This window comes from Magnolia sinica, chromosome 2, assembly GCF_029962835.1.
Source record: "Magnolia sinica isolate HGM2019 chromosome 2, MsV1, whole genome shotgun sequence".
Taxonomy (NCBI): Eukaryota; Viridiplantae; Streptophyta; class Magnoliopsida; order Magnoliales; family Magnoliaceae; genus Magnolia; species Magnolia sinica.
In genome coordinates this window covers 69,968,600-69,987,192 of record NC_080574.1, presented here as the reverse complement: position 1 = coordinate 69,987,192, position 18,593 = coordinate 69,968,600, and the positions used below count along the sequence as shown (strand labels likewise).

At 38.5% G+C, this 18,593-nt stretch overlaps 1 pseudogene; it reads right to left on the bottom strand.

Moving 5' to 3' along the window:
* Nucleotides 1-3,243: 3,243 nt before the first annotated feature.
* On the bottom strand, nt 3,244-14,709 carry LOC131237188 (uncharacterized; annotated as a pseudogene).
* Between the last annotated feature and the right edge of the window lie 3,884 nt (nt 14,710-18,593).

The window sequence follows — 18,593 nt, the reverse complement described above, 5'->3', positions numbered from 1 at the left end:
AGTTATATCATGATGTTTATAATTATTTTTTAACAGTTAAATTGTAATATTATGGTTATGGGTAGATGGATATTTCTTTCTTTTCATTTGTACTATTCAATTAGTTAATGTTGTTTAAATCTCTTATTATATTGTTGGGTAATTGCATTCATTCATGACTTTAACTTTTTTTTTATGTTGTCCTAACCTAACCAGATATGTCATCGGAAGATGATGCATCGGTAGATATTTGGAATTATGGAGTTTAAGTCTACTCCCAAGATGGAAAGATAAAGTTACAATGTAAGTTGTGTGGAATGCAATTTTTCAATAAAATAAATCGGCTCAAATTATATTTGGCTTATCGAGGAGGAGACAGCGCACCATGTAGCAAAGCTCCTCAGGAAATCCCAGATTTATTTCGAGCCATTCTCGACTCAAATACAAAGACTTCCCACACCCCTCACCCTACAACTACAACCAATACAACCAACCAAAGAATATATAGAAGTAGGCCTATTATAAATGAAAAATGATTAAGCAGAGGAACTGCCTTTGGTTCCATGCCTTCCACGATTAGTAGAGAAGAAGAATAAGAGAAAATTTTTAGGGAACAAGAAGAATGTGATTATAAAGAGGCCGTTAAAGAAAGCTTAAAAATGACATCCAGATCAAGGAGTACCAGACAATAACATCCACCCTCGAGATAATATGATGATGAAGCAGGCATGAGTAAACCATCAAAGTTTCTTAAAAGTCTTGTAGCATTTTATACGCATTTGGGAATCCCGTACAAATTGGATCATAAAAAGTGCCTAAAAAAACTTGTTGCATCTATGAATGAGGACGATGGGAAGGCATCCCCACCATCTGATTCAGCAGAGGTGAATGAACATTTTTTGAACACATCCATCTCGAAGTCAGCCCAGAGTTCTCCTGTGGTTAAATCCGTAAAAAGATAATCTAAGGATGATTTTGGCGACGAAGGTGGAGGTGAAGGAGGGGGTTACTATTACGGTTACAGAAAAAGTTCATCTAGTTATATGCCACGAAGGCATTCATCATATAGAGGATATTGAATGTATGAAAGTTTTACCTAATCTGTATATTAGTATATGCAAGTTAGGTTTATTTACTTTTAATTTTGGACATGGTTTATTTACTTCATTTTATGTCAGTATGTGCATGTTAGTTTTACATAATCTGTATATTAATATGTGCATGTTAGTTTTACATAATCTATATGTCAGTATGTGCATGTTACCCTTAATTTTTTATTATGATTTATGAGCCACACTATGGATGAAGCATATCTCTTAAATAATAAATATGTTATCCGTATTATCAATGGCTATTCAAATAGAAAGATCAGGTAATTAGTATTATCATCTTAGACTCTTAGTAAAACTTTTAGGCCATGCACCATCAATATTTAGGTCAGCAACTTTGACGACTTAGATTTTCATGAAACTATACCTTTTGTATGATTTCAGAATCACCACCATTTTGTTACAATTTTTTTAACAAATTTTAGAATTTTTTTGTTTTTTTTTTATAAAAATTTTCCAAAAAAAATAAAAAATCAGGACCAATTCAAACCATGCCCAATCCGATCCGACTCGGTTTCCCTGATCGAGTCGGACTCGGATCGGATCAGGTCAACAGTGGTCTGGATCAGTTCAAGTCAGATGACCCGAACTCGGTCCTAGATCGGATCGAGTTCAGGTCAGCCCATGTAAATTTTGGACCGAGTTGAGTTAGACCCAATCAGATCTGACTTGACTCGATGCCCAACTCTACATGGATTGGCTATGGACGCTGTTAGTATGGATGTGGCATTGGACAATGTTTTATGAACTCCCCCATAATGCATGTGTTTTATCCACGCTATCCATCTATTTTTTCAGATCATTTTATGGTATGAGCCCAAAAATAAAACAGATCCAAATCTCAAGTGGACCACACTAAAAAAATAGTGGTGATTGAACGGCCACCATTAAAAACTTCCTAAGGCCCAGTACAATGTTTATTTAGCATCCAGCCCGTTGATTAGGTCACAAAGATCTAAATGAAGGCAAAACACAAATATCTGTGGCCCTAAAAAGTTTTCATAGGCAGACGTCCAATTCCAACTTATTTTTCTTTGACTCATTACTTTTAAAAATTAAAGTTGAGTAAATTCACTTGTTTGAACAAAGCCAGACATCCTTAAAAGAGAAATAAAGAGATAAGCAAAGGATGCATTAGCACAGAGTTAATGATTCTCACAACCCAATATGTGAATATTACTCCAATCAACAACTTGAGCCCTTCATTATGGGGGCCGTGGATTGCTTAGTGTTGGAAAAATGGATGGATATGATTTTCACTAAATAATCCATGGCATTTGTGTTGCACCTATTGGACGTTCCAGATCAATCGATTGAATCATCTAAGTATCACGATGCAACTAGCATGCACTAAAAATTTCCATAGTTTAGAAAAACCTTGTTCCTTGGACTTGGTCAACAAAATGGACAGTTAGAGAAAAAAATACAATACGAATTCATAACCAAAGAAAAAGTCCAAATATCATGTAGCATGGAACTACCATTAGTATATGTTTGGTGGGCCATCGGCAATGAAGGCCACCTTAACAAAGATTTGAATTAATGGTCGGCTTCAAATGTACAAAACGAACGGTGTTATATATAACCTTTGGGTCCGAGTCTACTAAAATGGGTTAAAGTGACCTCATGAAGAGTTATGTGATACACGTGTACTAGAGCACTACACCAAAATCATCACTTAGGAACGGTTTTAAACCGTTCCTAAATGCTTCAGGAATGGTTAAAACCGCTCCTAAATGAGGCGTTTTGGGAACAGGAACGGTTCAGAACCATTTTGGGTACCGTTTCAAATTTCAGAGATGGAATTTTAGAAATGGTTTTAAACCGTTCTAGTGCCAACGGTCATATTTTAAGAATGAAATTTTAAAAACGGTTTTAAACCTTCTTAACGTTGCCAACGATTAGATTTTTGAATCTTCTTAACATTATCAAACAAGCCCATTGTGTCATGATAGAAGTTATTTATAAGGCAGTGTTTCAACTGCACTGATCTTCATGACCGGTCATCTCCATGGTGGTCCCACCTAATGAACGGGTTAGATCTTGGATAGATGCACCAAGTCAGCACATACCATGGTGTGTATATCAGATGGTGTATACATATATGCCTATGGGATTAGCAAAAGCTCTACAAAATCACAACTTCCAAACAAACTAGCATAACAACCAGAAGCCAAACTACCATATACGTAGCCTTATTGTATTGTTACATGCTCCTGATTATCACTTAAATACGTGTACCCCACCCACCTAACCACATTAACTACCATAAAACTAAGGTTAGAAAAGTACCCATGTCCCAAGATTTTCACACCTTAAGCTTACGGTAGGAAAAAGGAAAAAAACCCAACTCCAAAATCTCCTTGCCTTTTTACTCATGCGAACCTCAGCACTGTAACCGCCATTAACGTCATAGCCCTGAAGAAAATCTCATTCACACTTCTATCGACTTTCCTCATAATCTCATCCTCATTCGAAACCACCCTGCTTGAATTCTTGCTGACAAAGACAATTGTATCTCTAAAGCGGTTGAATGCCCACGAAAGCCAGACCAGTCCTAGCCCAAACCCAGTATTCAGCTGCTTGGTGGCGCAAAATGGCACTCTTCCACCTGCTACCTTACAGAAGACAAAGAAGATGACGGCAAGGCCAGTCCCAGCAATCCCGACTGAGAATTGGGTCAGGAGTTGAGGGAGTTCTGGTCTAGATTTCTTCAGCAAAAGGATTGCCATCTTCCCCCTCTATTTATTGAGGAGTAGAGATAGAAGGCTTTCACATGCATGGAAGTAGCTCTTTCTATAGAGGTCCCTCTCCCTGCCTGATTTCTTACTTTGCTTTTTCCTTGGTAATGGTTTCAGCTTGATCTTCTCGGGGCTGGGAATTGAAGAAAAGTCAGACATGGAGAAGAGGATATAATCAGAACATTTCGACAGATAATAATAAAAAAGATCCAATACATCATGATAGACTTGGCCTATGTAACTATTGAAAACATCAAGGCATGTTAGGATTGGGGGTCAACTAGGAGAAGCAAACAATTTCCCCGTGATTGACATTTCCTTTGTTTGGATTACATAGAAAGAGAAGGAAACCCATATGCTTTCCTTAGGAAAGGAGTTGAACCTTCTCTCCAAAAATCAAATGGTGTGAAGGAAGTTCTCTTCCAATGTGAGGTTTTGAATGTCAAAATTGGAGGAAAAAGAGGTTTTTATTCGAAAATTGCAACCCAAACAATGGAAAATACAAAAGGAAAGCACTTTCCTTCACAATTTCTCTAACAAAACAAACATGTGCAAGCGGTTTCTTTCCTCTACCATTCACCATCCTTCTTATGTCACAATTTCACTTTCCCTTGCATTCCCTATTTTACCCCCAATCTAAACAAGCCCATTGTGTCATGATAGAAGTTATTGATGAGGCAGTGTCGGGGTGAGAATCTAACATAGGTGTGCCACACATATGCCAGATAATGATCGTAGGTGTCAATAATTTAATCCATTGGCCTACCAGATGAGCACTTTGACCTAGCCATTGGGCCATGACACCTACGTGGGGGCCATGGGTCCCAGTAGATGAACAACCCAGAACAAGCACACACCAATCAATTGGCATCTATGACGAGAGTAAGATTCATAATCCTACCATCACCAGTAGTCATCTTATTACTCGAAACCAAAATATTGATCACATAGGTCAGTCGGGGTATGAAATCACATCATTATGCCCACTACAATGACAATGGGCTTGGCACTAGTTAGTTGCATAAAGTAGAAGAGAAAGCAGTGGTGGATTTGGGTGCAAGAGCAGTGATTCGGCATTTCCAAAATGTTGCGAGTATGAGCTCCTAGGAAATAAGAGCAAGCAAAGGTAGAAGCTTTTCGGACGAATTTAAAATTGGCAAAGCATCCCACACAACAGATCCATTCAGGACCATATTAGTTTCTATATGTGGTTCAAAGCTCCTAATTTGTGCATCATATCAACCATATACTGCCCAAACTGTATTTTAATTAACTAAAACAACACAAAACTGAATCATGGAAAGAAAAGCTTTTGACAATGATACTTACATTCCTTTGGATGGGGAAGCATTCAATGATTTAAGTTGCTGTAAAAAAGGTTGAACACATTATATTCCGTGCTAAAAATTTGCAATTTAGCCAAAGAAGAAAAGATTGCTCTATAATAGATGGATCAATACCTTGCTAGGCTCGGAACCTTCACTAATAACCTCCCACCGCTCCTTACCTAACTAGAGAACTACCACATCTCCATTGTCATATAGTATCTTTGAAGGAAATACCATTCAGCAAGTCTTCAAGAAAGGAGATAGTTTGGACAGGGATAATTAAGAGAAGTACACAAGTCTCATAGTTTACCACATGTTTCTTCTTTCCTGGGTTACAAGAATGCACAACACCTTCATAAAACCTGCGGGTAAGAAGGGTAGAGTTTACAATAAATAGGGTGTTAAACAAGTCCATCCTAACTCAGCTTCCTGTTATCTCAATTTTTTTAACTTCCATGCTAAGAAGCCATGAAGTTGAGTGTGCCCCCAAGTTGTGCTTTACAAGGCTACCCAAGCATATTTAATGACCTTGGTTTAGGCAACAAGGAAGCAAGGAAGACTAGTGTTGATGTGTAAGATTACTATCTTCAAAACATGCACTGTCAATATATTTTAATAAAGAAATATTAGAGCATATAAAAATGAGGAAGAAAATAAAAAGTGTCAAGGGAAGAACCTGCTTTCACTAGGAATAGAAAAATTGTTCAGGCCAAGAGCACAAGATACTGACTGCCAAAGCAAGAGGAAGAAACATATCCTAAGGTCAGTGAGACATCACACATGTATACAAGCACTTGAACCTCAAACATAAAATAACTCTTTCACTTTGAATGAGCATATTACATCTAAACATAGATAAAGTATTAATACATATCAAGCATTACAGAAACAACTTATTGTATTGAAGTACTGAACATCAGTAGCCAAACCAAACCACAAAAAAAAAAAAACCCACCCACAGAGTGAATAGTTGAAAAAAAAAAAAACTGGAATATACAACAAATATTCTCTTAGGAGTCTATATAAACTGGAATCATTGAAATCCATAGACTGAAACTGCTATGAAATAAAAAATAAAAATTCAACCTACATCTACAATTCGAATGAACAGAAAAGATAGTAACTGGCAAAAGTGAATAGTTACATGCAAAACTGAGAGTGCTTTAAAAAGGAACCTCTGATCATTATGCACTATCACAAGCCATTACCAAAAATAGATAAAAAATGAAGTTGCAAATCAGTAATGAAACTTCAACAGTCAATCGAATGCTTGGACAGGGGCATGTAATCCAACAACATATAATAGTGGATTTGAAAACTACATTATTACTCTCTTTTTTTTTTTTTCTTTTTTTTTTTTGTTAATCCATGTGCATGTTATCCCAGCCCACCAAGCTACTGCCACATGTGCCAACATGGACGTGTGCAAGATCCAAGCTACTAGTCACCTTGAAGCTTTCCTTTTCAATTGTATCAACGTTGAAGTCACTATGCCACTTCAGCATCTTTAAATACATATCATTTGCTTTTTGCATGTTAAAAACCAACCAGAGAAATTGTAACACTTACCTCATATTCCGATATTGGAATTCCTTGTTGAGCACATAGTAAATGTTCTTGCCTCCATGTTAATCACTACAGGGTATATGGCAGAAATCAGGACCACATGGAAGAATATATTTGGTATATGAACAAATAAAGAGATAACCAGTTATGAAGAGTACATCCATATGAGGACAATGAGGTATATAAAACCTTTAAATTCAAGATGAGAAAGAAAGGCTTTAAAACTAAGAACAAATTTGCACTCAATCATCCATGCCAAATAAATGATTGATTAAATAGGAAGTCCATTGAGATGTCAGGTATCTAGTTTTAGAAGAGCTCTGCCTTATGAACGGTTCATAAACGACAATCAGGAGAGTTCAACAGATGGACAAGTTCGTTGATGAGATTGTTGTAGTACTGCAGGCCATTTGGGTCAATAGCTCCCCGTCCATCTGCATGTAAATGGCCACAAGAATCAAACAGGAAGTTTCAGCAACGCATCGAGGAAATTGAAAATTGAATCAAACTAATAGCCTACATACCAGGAATTAGCCTGGACTAGGAAATAGAAAATCTTTAGGAATCCAGGCCCATCTCATGCATTAGCTTCAAATCTTTCTGCCATCAACCAAAACAAGCATTTCTATTGAGAATCTACTAGGTTGTTTTTTCACCTTGTGCTTGATATATTGATTTGCTGAAATGACTCATGTGCTCTTGTCAAAAAACTTTCCTGTGACATAAAAAAATATTCTTTTGATTCTGTCAGATGATGAAGATGCAGAATAGTGGTAGGTGAAAATGCCGGTAACCAGCATGTGTTTTAGTATCCCATATGATGGGCTTTCTTCCATCTTCAGCAGCGGCTCCTTCAACCTGCAACAAGAGAGTAGTGAGTTCCTTGTCACACAGGCCAGCCCATAAGCTAAGAACCAGTGGCTTCATTTCCTGATATAATACAACCATGTTAATGTTAAGTATCAGATGACTCGATAATTAGTTGGCTGAGCAACTGCTTCCTACTCTTTACTAAACAGGGCTTTCCCATCATGGGTCCCATTAATGCAAACCCCTCCAATCATGTAGCATACGCCAGATGGCATAAATCTAAAGGAAGATCTATTAACAGATATTGGAAGCAAATATATAAATCGATAAGCCGCATGCAAATGGGAGCGATCAAATTCAATTGTGGCTAAATATAATTTAGTAAGACCATTGGGCTCTGAGTGTTGACGAATGGAAACTTTATTTAAATTACAAACATTGGGAGCTTTAGCTTGCAAAATAGTAATATATTAGTTCAGTCCACAGTTCGGTTTGACACGGATGTGGCAGTCATATGCTATAATTGCAGCTGAACAGCGAAGCCCTAGATGAACACTCTACAGAAGGTGTTGCATGTTTTCCTCATCATGCACTGTGTCTACATCCTATATTCAAAGTAGACGTGACAGCTGATCCTGCATACATGACTGGATCTTGCACACCTGGGCCATGTTGGCATGTGCCGTTAGTTGCCTCTTGAACCTCTCGTGCAAACTGCCTCTAGCATTGGTCACACTGCAAACTAAAACCATGTAATTTTGCAACAACTATTTTTGTAATTTAGTTTGACAAACCCCATCAACAAGATTACTTTCCGACACCACCAGATGGTTGGTGTAGTTCTTAGACTTGAGAGATTTGTACTCAAGAGGCCAATAAAGTAAAATTCAGCTGATGGAAAGTGTTAATTATAAAAAACAGACCAACAAAGTTTTTTTGTTTTTTGTTTTTTTTTTTTTTGAAGTAGCTGATCTTGGGTCCGTGTTGCTAATTATTCGTCTCCAGCGCCTGTCAGTGTCAAATAGAAAGTTGAGAAAACAAGTATAATGATCTCAACTACAGGTTTTTGTTTATAGGTCACTGAACTACTTCAGAAAGAAGGGTGTTGTTGTTGGCTTTACAAAGCCTTAGAACCGTACACACCACAAAGGTATAAAAATAAAAACCTTTTTTATTTAATTATTTTTTTCTTGCTTTTCACTTGCTGCACTGTTGCTGCACACACTTGCTGTAATCGGAGACACAATGTGCCTTTTATAGGCTTTTGCACCTAACGTGAAATACCTAATATGCCCTCATTCTATACCATTAACTTCATTTACTCAAGTTCTAACGGATGGAATTCCACCAACCACAACATGTGGAAAATGTGAAAATTCCATAGCGTGTGGCTTTTCAGTCACGTGACAATTCCAGACGTTGCTGGAGTATTTGAACTGTCATTTGGTTTGGACGTTTCAACACTCCCCTTTAAACCAAAAACAGGCTTCATTTCAAGCATCGATCTTAGTCGTCTGAAAGTATTAGTTGGTAATGCCTTGGTGAATATGTCGGCGACCTGTTCAGTGGTGTGACAATACTCCAATTTCACCATTTTCTACTTTATGTGATCTCTTAAGAAGTGATACCTAGTATCAATGTGCTTGCTCCTTTCATGTTGCACCAGATTTTTGGCAAGTTCGATTGCCGACTTGTTATCCACATATATAACGGTGGATTCCTCCTGTGGATGTTTCAGCTCTTTTAGCATGTTCTTCAACCATATTGCTTCACAGACTGTGGACGATGCTGCCACGTACTCTGCTTCACATGTGAACAAAGCAACAACACTTTGCTTTTTTGAGTTCCATGTGAAAGCAGTCGATCCAAAATAGAATACATATCCCGTGGTGCTTTTCCTTTCATCTTGGTCACCTCCCCCATCACTGTCTGAGTATCCATATAGTATTGCTTCATCTTCGTATGGATAGAAAAGACCAAATTCTATTGTTCCTTTGACGTACCTGAGGATTCTTTTTGTAGCTAGCCAGTGTGATTCTTTTGGCGCTTCCATGTACCTACTTAGAAGTCCAACACTGTAGACGATATCTGGCCTTGTGATTGTGAGATACCTTAGGCTTCCAATCAAACTCTTAAATAGAATCGAGTCCACGCTTCTTCCTTCTCCTTCTTTTGTCAGCTTCAGGCCCGTTGCTACAGGCGTATTCGCAGCATTACAGTCTGCCATCTTGAACTTTTTAAGCAACTCCTTGGCATATTTTTTCTGTGATATATAAATGCCACCGACTTGTTGTTTTACTTCGATGCCCAAGAAGAACGACATCAATCCACCATCAGTCATCTCGAATTCATTGAACATAGCATGCTTGAATTCTTCAAACATCGCCTGACTGTTTCCTGTAAACAGCAGATCATCAACATATAGGCATGCTATGAGGATGTCACCATGAGCATTTTTCTTGATGTAGACTGCATGCTCATATGGACATTGGGTGAAGTCGTTCTCTTGAAGATAGTTGTCAATGTGTGCATTCCAGGCACGAGGAGTCTGCTTCAACCCATAAGGGGCTTTCTTCAGTCGATACACTTTGTGTTCTCCCCTTGAATAACAAAACCTTCAAGTTGGTCAACATAGACCTCTTCTTCCAGAATTCCATTCAGGAATGCAGATTTCACATCTAGTTGGTAGATCATTCAACTATGATGGGCTGCAAGGGAGATAATCATCCTTACAGTGTCAAGGTGAGCAACAGGAGCGAAGACTTCTTCATAATCCACCTCATATTTCTATTTGTAACCCTTTGCTACGAGCCTTGCCTTGCAGTGATCTATTTCACCATCAGCATTTCGCTTGATCTTGTACACCCATTTGACGCCAATAGTTCTTTGGCCTTGATAAAGTAAAGTTAGATCCCATGTATTGTTCTTCTCAATGGCCTAGATCTCTTCTTCCATAGCCTTTCTCCAACATTCTTCATCTACAGCATCCTCGAATGAAAGAGGCTCGTGGTCCGCATACAAGCAAAACAAATTTACTTCCTCAGTTTCGGCGTAGATATCGTTTAGGTTCCTCATTTTGATAGGAGTCAAGGGTGAAGGAGAACTGGATGATGACGTGCTGGTTGAATTTTGATTTGATGGAATACTTTTAGAGGAGATGGAGCGTATCGTTGGACTTCTGTGTGCAGACGTTTCGGCGGAAGAGGGTGTTGCAGGTGTCTGCTCCTGGTTCTCATGCTTCTCTTCTTCATGTTCTTCAACCGTGACTTGATTTTCTTTGGCTGAATCTTTCTCGTTCCATTTCCAAGCTTCTTCCTCACAAAATACAACATCTCTACTTACCACCACCTTGTTAGTTAGCGGGTTGTAGAGCTTGTACGCCTTCGATACTTCACTATAGCCGATGAAGATGCACTTCTCGCCACGATCATCAAGCTTTTTCCTTCTCACTTCTGGAACTTGAGCATAGGCGACACACCCAAAGATCCTTAGGTGTGCCATGCTCGGTTTGTAGCCACTCCATGTCTCCTATGGTGTCATATTTCTTACGCTCTTGGTTGGACACCGATTGAGCAAGTAGGCAATACATGCAACTGCTTCTGCCCAGAATCTCTTTGGCAGGCCTTTCTCTTTGAGCATGGTTCTTGTCATGTCAAGAATGGTGCGGTTCTTTCATTCCGGAATGCCATTCTGCTGTGGCGTGTAGGCTGCAGTGTGTTATTGCTTGATGCCTTGTTCCCTGCAATACTCTCGAAAGGCATTTGAGGTGTACTCTCCACCTCTGTCAGATTTAAGGGTTTTGATTTTAAAACCACTTTCTTTTTCAACAAGGACCTTAAAATTTTTAAAAATAGTAAAAGCAACAGACTTTTCTTTGATTACATACACCCACAATTTTCTACTGAAATCGTCAATGAAGGTAATAAAGTATTTATTACCTCCAAGAGAGATTGGCTCCAATGGTCCACAGATGTCAGTGTGAACCAACTGAAGTGGTTCCTTTACTCTTCTGGACACTCCACTTGGGAAGGAGCTCCTTTGTTGCTTGTCGAGTGTGCACGCCTCACACACATGTTCTGAGCTTTAATAGCCGGCAAGCCATGCACCATACTTGATGAGGATAAGAGTTTAAGGCCACTGAAATGAAGATGCCCAAAGCGAAGATGCCATCTCCATGAATCATTTTTCACGAGTCCATAGAGACACTTCTCAGCCTTTGTGTTAATATGGAGCGGAAACATGCGATTCTTTGCCATTTGAACTTGAGCCACAAGTCTCCCGTGTGCATCTCTTATAGAGAGAGAATTGTTTTCCATGTGTATGACATACCCCTTCTCAAGGAGTTGGCCGATACTGAGGATATTACTTTTCATGTTTGGTACGTAATACACATTGGAGATAAAATTCGTCACACCATTCCTCTGATAGATTTTAACTTTTCCTTTACCTTTCACATGAACTTTTGATGAGTCTCCTAGACTCACATTGCCACAATCATTTTCCGCCAATTCCACGAACAATTCATTCTTTCCACATATGTGGTTACTCGCACCAGAGTCGAGATACCACACGTCATGTTGATCACATGCTTCTTCTTGTGCAAGAAGAAGTGTTGAGTCTTCATTTTCATGATTTGATGCTTCTGCATAATTAGAATGCTCATCTTGATCTACTGGTTTGCTCCAGCAGTCTGAAGCATAATGAACGTACTTGTTGCAATTGTAACATTGAATATTTTTGGTATTTCCACGTCCACGCATGGATCGTCCTCTACCATTTCCTCTTCCACGGAAATTGGTAATCTTTTGGTGATTTTGTGATTGGCTTGGATAATATCCACGCCCTCTGCCTCTTGCATGATTGCTAGTGCCACGGCCCCCACGTTGTGTAGGACCATTCTTTAGAGTCAACTTAGACTCTAAGGCATGTTCAAGCATTGAACCCGCGTTCTTTTACATTCGTTGCTCATGTACTTGCAACGAGCCCATCAATTCTTCAATGGACAGATTTTCTAAGTCCTTTGATTCTTCTATGGCAACAACCACATGTTTAAATTTGGTCGTGAGGGATCGAAGTACTTTTTCAACAACCCTTACATCTTCGATCTTTTCACCATTTCTTTTCAAGTTGTTAACAATAACAAGTAACCTTGAAAAAAAAAATCAGAAATGGTCTCACCTTCCTTCATGTGTGAGGTCTCGAATTCGGCTCTAAAAGTTTGGAGACGAACCTTCTTCACACGATCAACTCCTTTGAAGATTGTGCTAAGAATCTCCCATGCTTGCTTGCATGTTGTCGCTTTAGCAATCCGTTCAAAGATGGACTCATCTAACCCTTGATAGACAAGAAATAGAGCCTTCTTGTCATTCTTTCTTTGATCTTTGACTGCCCTTTGATCAGCGGTGTAGAGAGCTTCTTCTTCCGTTGTGGGTTCTACATACCCATCACTAACGATATTCCATAGATCTTGGGATCCGAACAAAGCCTTCATCTGAATGCACCAGTTTTCATAGTTATCCTTAGATAACTTTGGAATCTGCGGCTGGATGGACGCCATCACTTTTTCACACTACGGTTCAACAACGCCTTTTTCTTGGCGTAAAAGTGGCAACACCTTGATCACACGATCTGAACCTTCAAATGATACCTGGTCCCATGGGATCGTCTTGCTCTGATACCAGTTTGTTGGCTTTACAAAGCCTTAGAACCGTACACACCACAAAGGTATAAAAATAAAAACCTTTTTTATTTAATTATTTTTTTCTTGCTTTTCACTTGCTGCACTGTTGCTGCACACACTTGTTGTAATCGGATACACAATGTCCCTTCTATAGGCTTTTGCACCTAATGTGAAATACCTAATATGCCCTCATTCTATACCATTAACTTCATTTACTCAAGTTCTAACGGATGGAATTCCACCAACCACAACATGTGGAAAATGTGAAAATTCCATAACGTGTGGCTTTTCAGTCACGTGAAAATTCCAGACGTTGCTGGAGTATTTGAACCGTCATTTGATTTGGACGTTTCAACAGTTGTGGGTTTGATGCAAATAGAGATTGAAGGTATGAATTGTACTCACTCTTCTTTGATATTCTTAGTTATATGATGGAGGTAGCCCATATAATGCATTGAAATATGAGAGTCTGACTCACATGTTTAAGTTTTTGGTACATGGCACATGTGCACCAGATTTAAGAAGGCTTAAACTCTAGTCTTCTGAGTGAAAATCAAGCAACATAACCACTGCCAAAGCAACCAACTTGAGCTAAAATGACAGTAATTTTATAAAAGGTAGCATGGAAGACACGTGTGCATGAGATGGATCCTTTCCTTTTAACTCTTCTTATCTATTCCGGTTTCTTTCTTCTTTTTTTTCTTTTTTTCTCATCGTCCAACGTACAATTAGATCCCATAGAGAAAGATTCCTCAATGTGTGCTACAATATCAGTACATAGGAAGTGGAGGAAGTTAGAAATGGATGAAAACAAGATGGGTAGAGATAAATAAATAAAATACCTATGCTGTAATTTACCACAAACATCATCTAAGCCTTATCTAAACTAAACAAATATAAAGGTAAAGCAATAGTGAAGTTCAGTGGTCTGCATGCTAGGGAAGATAAGAGCAACATATCCTAATTAAATAGCCATGGAAAGCACTTACATGCTAGATGTGGGTGGATTTGAAATGTTTCAAGAACATGGACTTCAGCATGCTGAAACAACAAGAAGGTGCAAATTGATTAAAAATAAGGATTACTTTGTTGCTTAGATGAACTTTCAGCATACCCAATCCACATATCCAAATGCAATGCTAAAAGAGACTGTCTAGTAAATCCAGTATTAGAGGATCATCCCTACCTCAATACCATGAAAAAGAAAACTCAAAGTGTGCAATCAACTACTTTGTTTTTTTTTTTTTTTGGACTTGAGGGTCAATCAACTACTAAGGAAACATAAAATGTTTGATGGAATATATGCATGGCCTGATAAAGCTGTGCATGAGAGGCCCACCTTTTGCAAAAATTAACAGTATCAACCATAATTAATTGATCCAATACAACTGTCATAAAATCAAACAAGATAAGGAAAACTCTATTACATTCTTCTAAGCATAAGAAGTATTGTGTTTGAAGAATCACACTGTTTTATTTTTTTTAAGATCAGCCAACCTGACCTTAGTCGGGGCGCAACTGGAATTGCATATCATTTCATTTATTTCAGGTCAAAACTGTGGACAACAGAGTAATCCAATAACATCTACTTCAAAAGGTAAAATAGAAGAACTATTATTATTTATTGCAAATGCATCTAAAGATAACTTGATAGAGGGAATCAAATACACCAACAACTAGTTGTAACACCTGGCTTCCATTTTGGTAAATCAGATCTGTGAGTGTGAAGGATTGCAGGTGACAGTTGCTTCCTTAAGACAACAGCTTTCTGCAGCACTGGAATCAAGGGATTCCAAATCGAATTGCCTTGTTAGATGCTTCACAAGCCACTTTTTTATTTTATTTTATAGTAACAAGTTTCCCTCCTTTCCACAAAGCAAAAGAAAACAGGAAGCCATGCATGCCATAAATAGTAATGAGATGGGATTAGACCATCATTTCAGAAAGCCATGTAAATCGCCTGATACTGATTAAATCAAAGGTGTGGCTATGATTTTCTCAACAAACTAATGAATTCTAGTCTAAATACTATTTTTGGCAATCAAAAAATCATAACACCCCAATTCCTTAGATTAATTTTCAAAACTAGCATATCTATAGAAATAGAGACATGTAATCAGCACTCCCAAAGAATCATTCAAGCTTGGCATTTCTTCTTAGAAATGAGACTGGAGAGACTATGGATAGGGATGTGGCAGAAGATGCAGAGCTTTACCACAAGGACGATCGACACGACAATGATGACAATGATGAGAATCACGAGGCAAGGGCAGAGAGCTACCATAACGAAAGCGCAATTGCTGTCGGTGAAATCCTCTTTCTCGTCGTACTAGTCTCGGATCTCAAGAGCGTATGAAGGAGGTAGATCAGACGTGGAAGCCATTGAGATTGGAAGAGATCTCGATCCAAGAGGATTATAAATGGCAGGGATTGATTGGGTTCTTCCACACTCAGACATTCAACCGCCATTAAAACCTGAGAGAGAGAGAGAGAGAGTGAAAACGATTCAAATTTGGCTGACGCCGATCTCCAGTTGAGAGAGAGAGAGAGAGAGACGGGAGACGAGATTGAAGAAAAGGGGGAGTGAGAGAGAGAGAGAGACGCGAGACGAGATTGAAGGAAAAGGGAAGGGTGAGTGAGAGGGAGATCGAGAGAGAGAGTCGAGATCGGAAGAGGGAGAGGGAGATCGAGAGAGAGAGTTGAGATCGGGAGAGGGAGATCGAAATAGAGGGATTTGAGAGGGGGAGAGGGAGAGGGAGATCGAGAGAGGAAGAGTGAGACGGCCGGATGCGAAATGAGGGTTTGGGGGATTTTGGCGTAAGAAAAGGATGGTAATGATTCGGTAGGTTGCGGCACATATAGAATAATGTGCCACTTGGGCCTTGTGGGGTCCACTAACAGGGTTTTAATCTAATTCATTCCATCCATTTGGTTTGAAATAAAACAATAGAACAAAATAATAAAAACTAAGAAGATCCAAAACTCAATTGGGACACACCAACAAAACAATGGAAATAATAATGTAGACCGTTGAAACAACAGCGAATTTTACTGTGGTTTGTAACCGTTTCAAATCAGGAACAGCTTAAAGCCGTTTCTAAATCAAAATCCCGCCCGTTCCAGTTCAACGATTTTGGTGTAGTGGAGTTTTAATTTTGTTCAAGTGGGTCATGGCCTTTTGGTCGGGGTCATTTGATTGATGGCCCCCACTGTAGAAGTACCATGCCCCAAAACAACCCGTTTGTTGAGATGATCATCGCTCATCAATTACTCGCCTGCAAAAATACTTATTAAGATAAACACACGAGTGTAGTGGCAAATCTCTTTCTAGATAATTTCTCGGCTCGATAATATCTAGCGAGATTTTCAAACTTTGTGGTTTTCTCCTAATATTATTGGGTAATTCTCACGGAAAATAAAATAACTAAAAAATATTTATTATTAATTAATTAATAATTTTAAATTAGACATGTATGTTTATAATGAATAGTGTTGTACGGTACTCCCGTCCGTTCTTAGAAAACCAAATTAGAAAGGGCATGTTATAACAATTGAAAGATATTGCAGGCTAAAGATCTCCAATGATGCTTGGAGTGCTTTTTACAAAATCATAGCTGACAGAATGACAAAACAGGGAGATGTTAGGAAGAATTTAAAAGAAAAATAAGTAATCGACCAAGTGGTCGATAGCTATACAAGAGGTCGAGCAAGTGGTCGATGTTCATTTAGGAGTTCGATCAAGTGGTCAATGGTAATCCAAAAGCTCGATCAAGCTGTCGATATTCATCTAGGAGCTCAATCAAGCAATTAATGGTCATCTAGGACCTCGATCAAGCGGTTGATATTCATCTGGGAGCTCGATCGAGCGGTCGAGTGTAATGCGGTTGAGTCAGCAAAGAGACTTGAATTGATTACCAAGATAGGTGGTAAGTTTAGAAGGAAGTCTCTAGAAAGTCATGTAGTGCAAATGGTTATAACAACTGTTAGAACATGTGAAGCATCAAGAAGGCAATAGTGTTGAATAGTTATAGCAACTGTTAAAACGCGTGAAGGATCCAGATGACTGAGTAAGGATATAAATAATAAAGGAATTTAGCAACAAAAATCATATAATACCAACTCAAACAAACTAAATCTATCTTTCAATTATCCTGTCAATTTACATTTCATAGTGTATTTTTTTACTTACCTTGTTAAGAAAGTTATATTTCATAGTGTAATCTTTACTTTCCAAGTCTATTATTTTACATTCCATAGTGTAATCCGTAGCAATAACCGAGTAGCTGTTAATCTTTAACTGTAATTTGAGTTTATGCTAGTATGCTGGACTCAGCTCATCTATCGAAAGATTGTTCCATAGCTATTCTTCGAGACCGACTGTAAGAATCTCTTTCCCGTTTCATTTTGTCAGTATTGAAAAGTCATTTCATATAAAAGACAGAGGTGCAAACCATTATCAGAGGATGAACTCCACCCTCTAAATACTGCCTAATCCGATTTTACACACTGAGTGAGTGGCTGAATAGGTGACCGATTTCTTTATGTCTCGGTCATACACTAGGTGTCTGCCTATCTTAACACATGGGATCATTGTTGTTTGGTCTGAATTGAAGCTGCAATTTCAATTCTAGCACAACCGTGCACCTAGTGCATAAAATCCCGAAGTATTGAAACTTGATGCTATTTTGTAAATGTTGTGATATTATCGCGATTATCATGGTTAGTTTATTTTTAACAAAAGTATCAGGAGATTTCAAAATCTCCCTGGTATTTGTTACAATGCATAGCAAGCATTTTACACTATAGGAGCGGATTAGGTACAGCTCCGACCCCACCCAAGACGGTGTGAACCTTACTGTAAGACCCACCTTGATTTTTTATTTTTTTAAATTTTTTTTATATCACGCTGTCCATCTGTTTTGCCAAACGATTTAAAGCGATGAGACAAAAAATGAAGAAGATCAAAATCTGAGGTGGACCATAAAACAGTGCTGATTGAACTACCTACCATTAAAAACTTCCTAGGGCCCACCGGAATGTTTCTGTGATGTTTTTTTTTGTCATCCAACCTATTGATAAGATCATATAAACCTAGATGAAGGGAGAAAAAAAAAAACAAATATTAGCTTGATCCAAAACTTTTATAACCCTATTAACACTATTTCCTAAGGTATGGTCCAACTGAGAAGTGGATTTGCTTCATTTATGGGTTCATTCCCTAAATCTGGAAAAAACTGATGGATGGCCTAGATATACACACACACACACACACACACACACACACACACACACACACACACACACACACATGAAGTTGGGCCCACGCTAAGGGTCGCACCGTCTTGCGTCAGGTCAAGGCCGTACCTAATCTGTTTCCGTG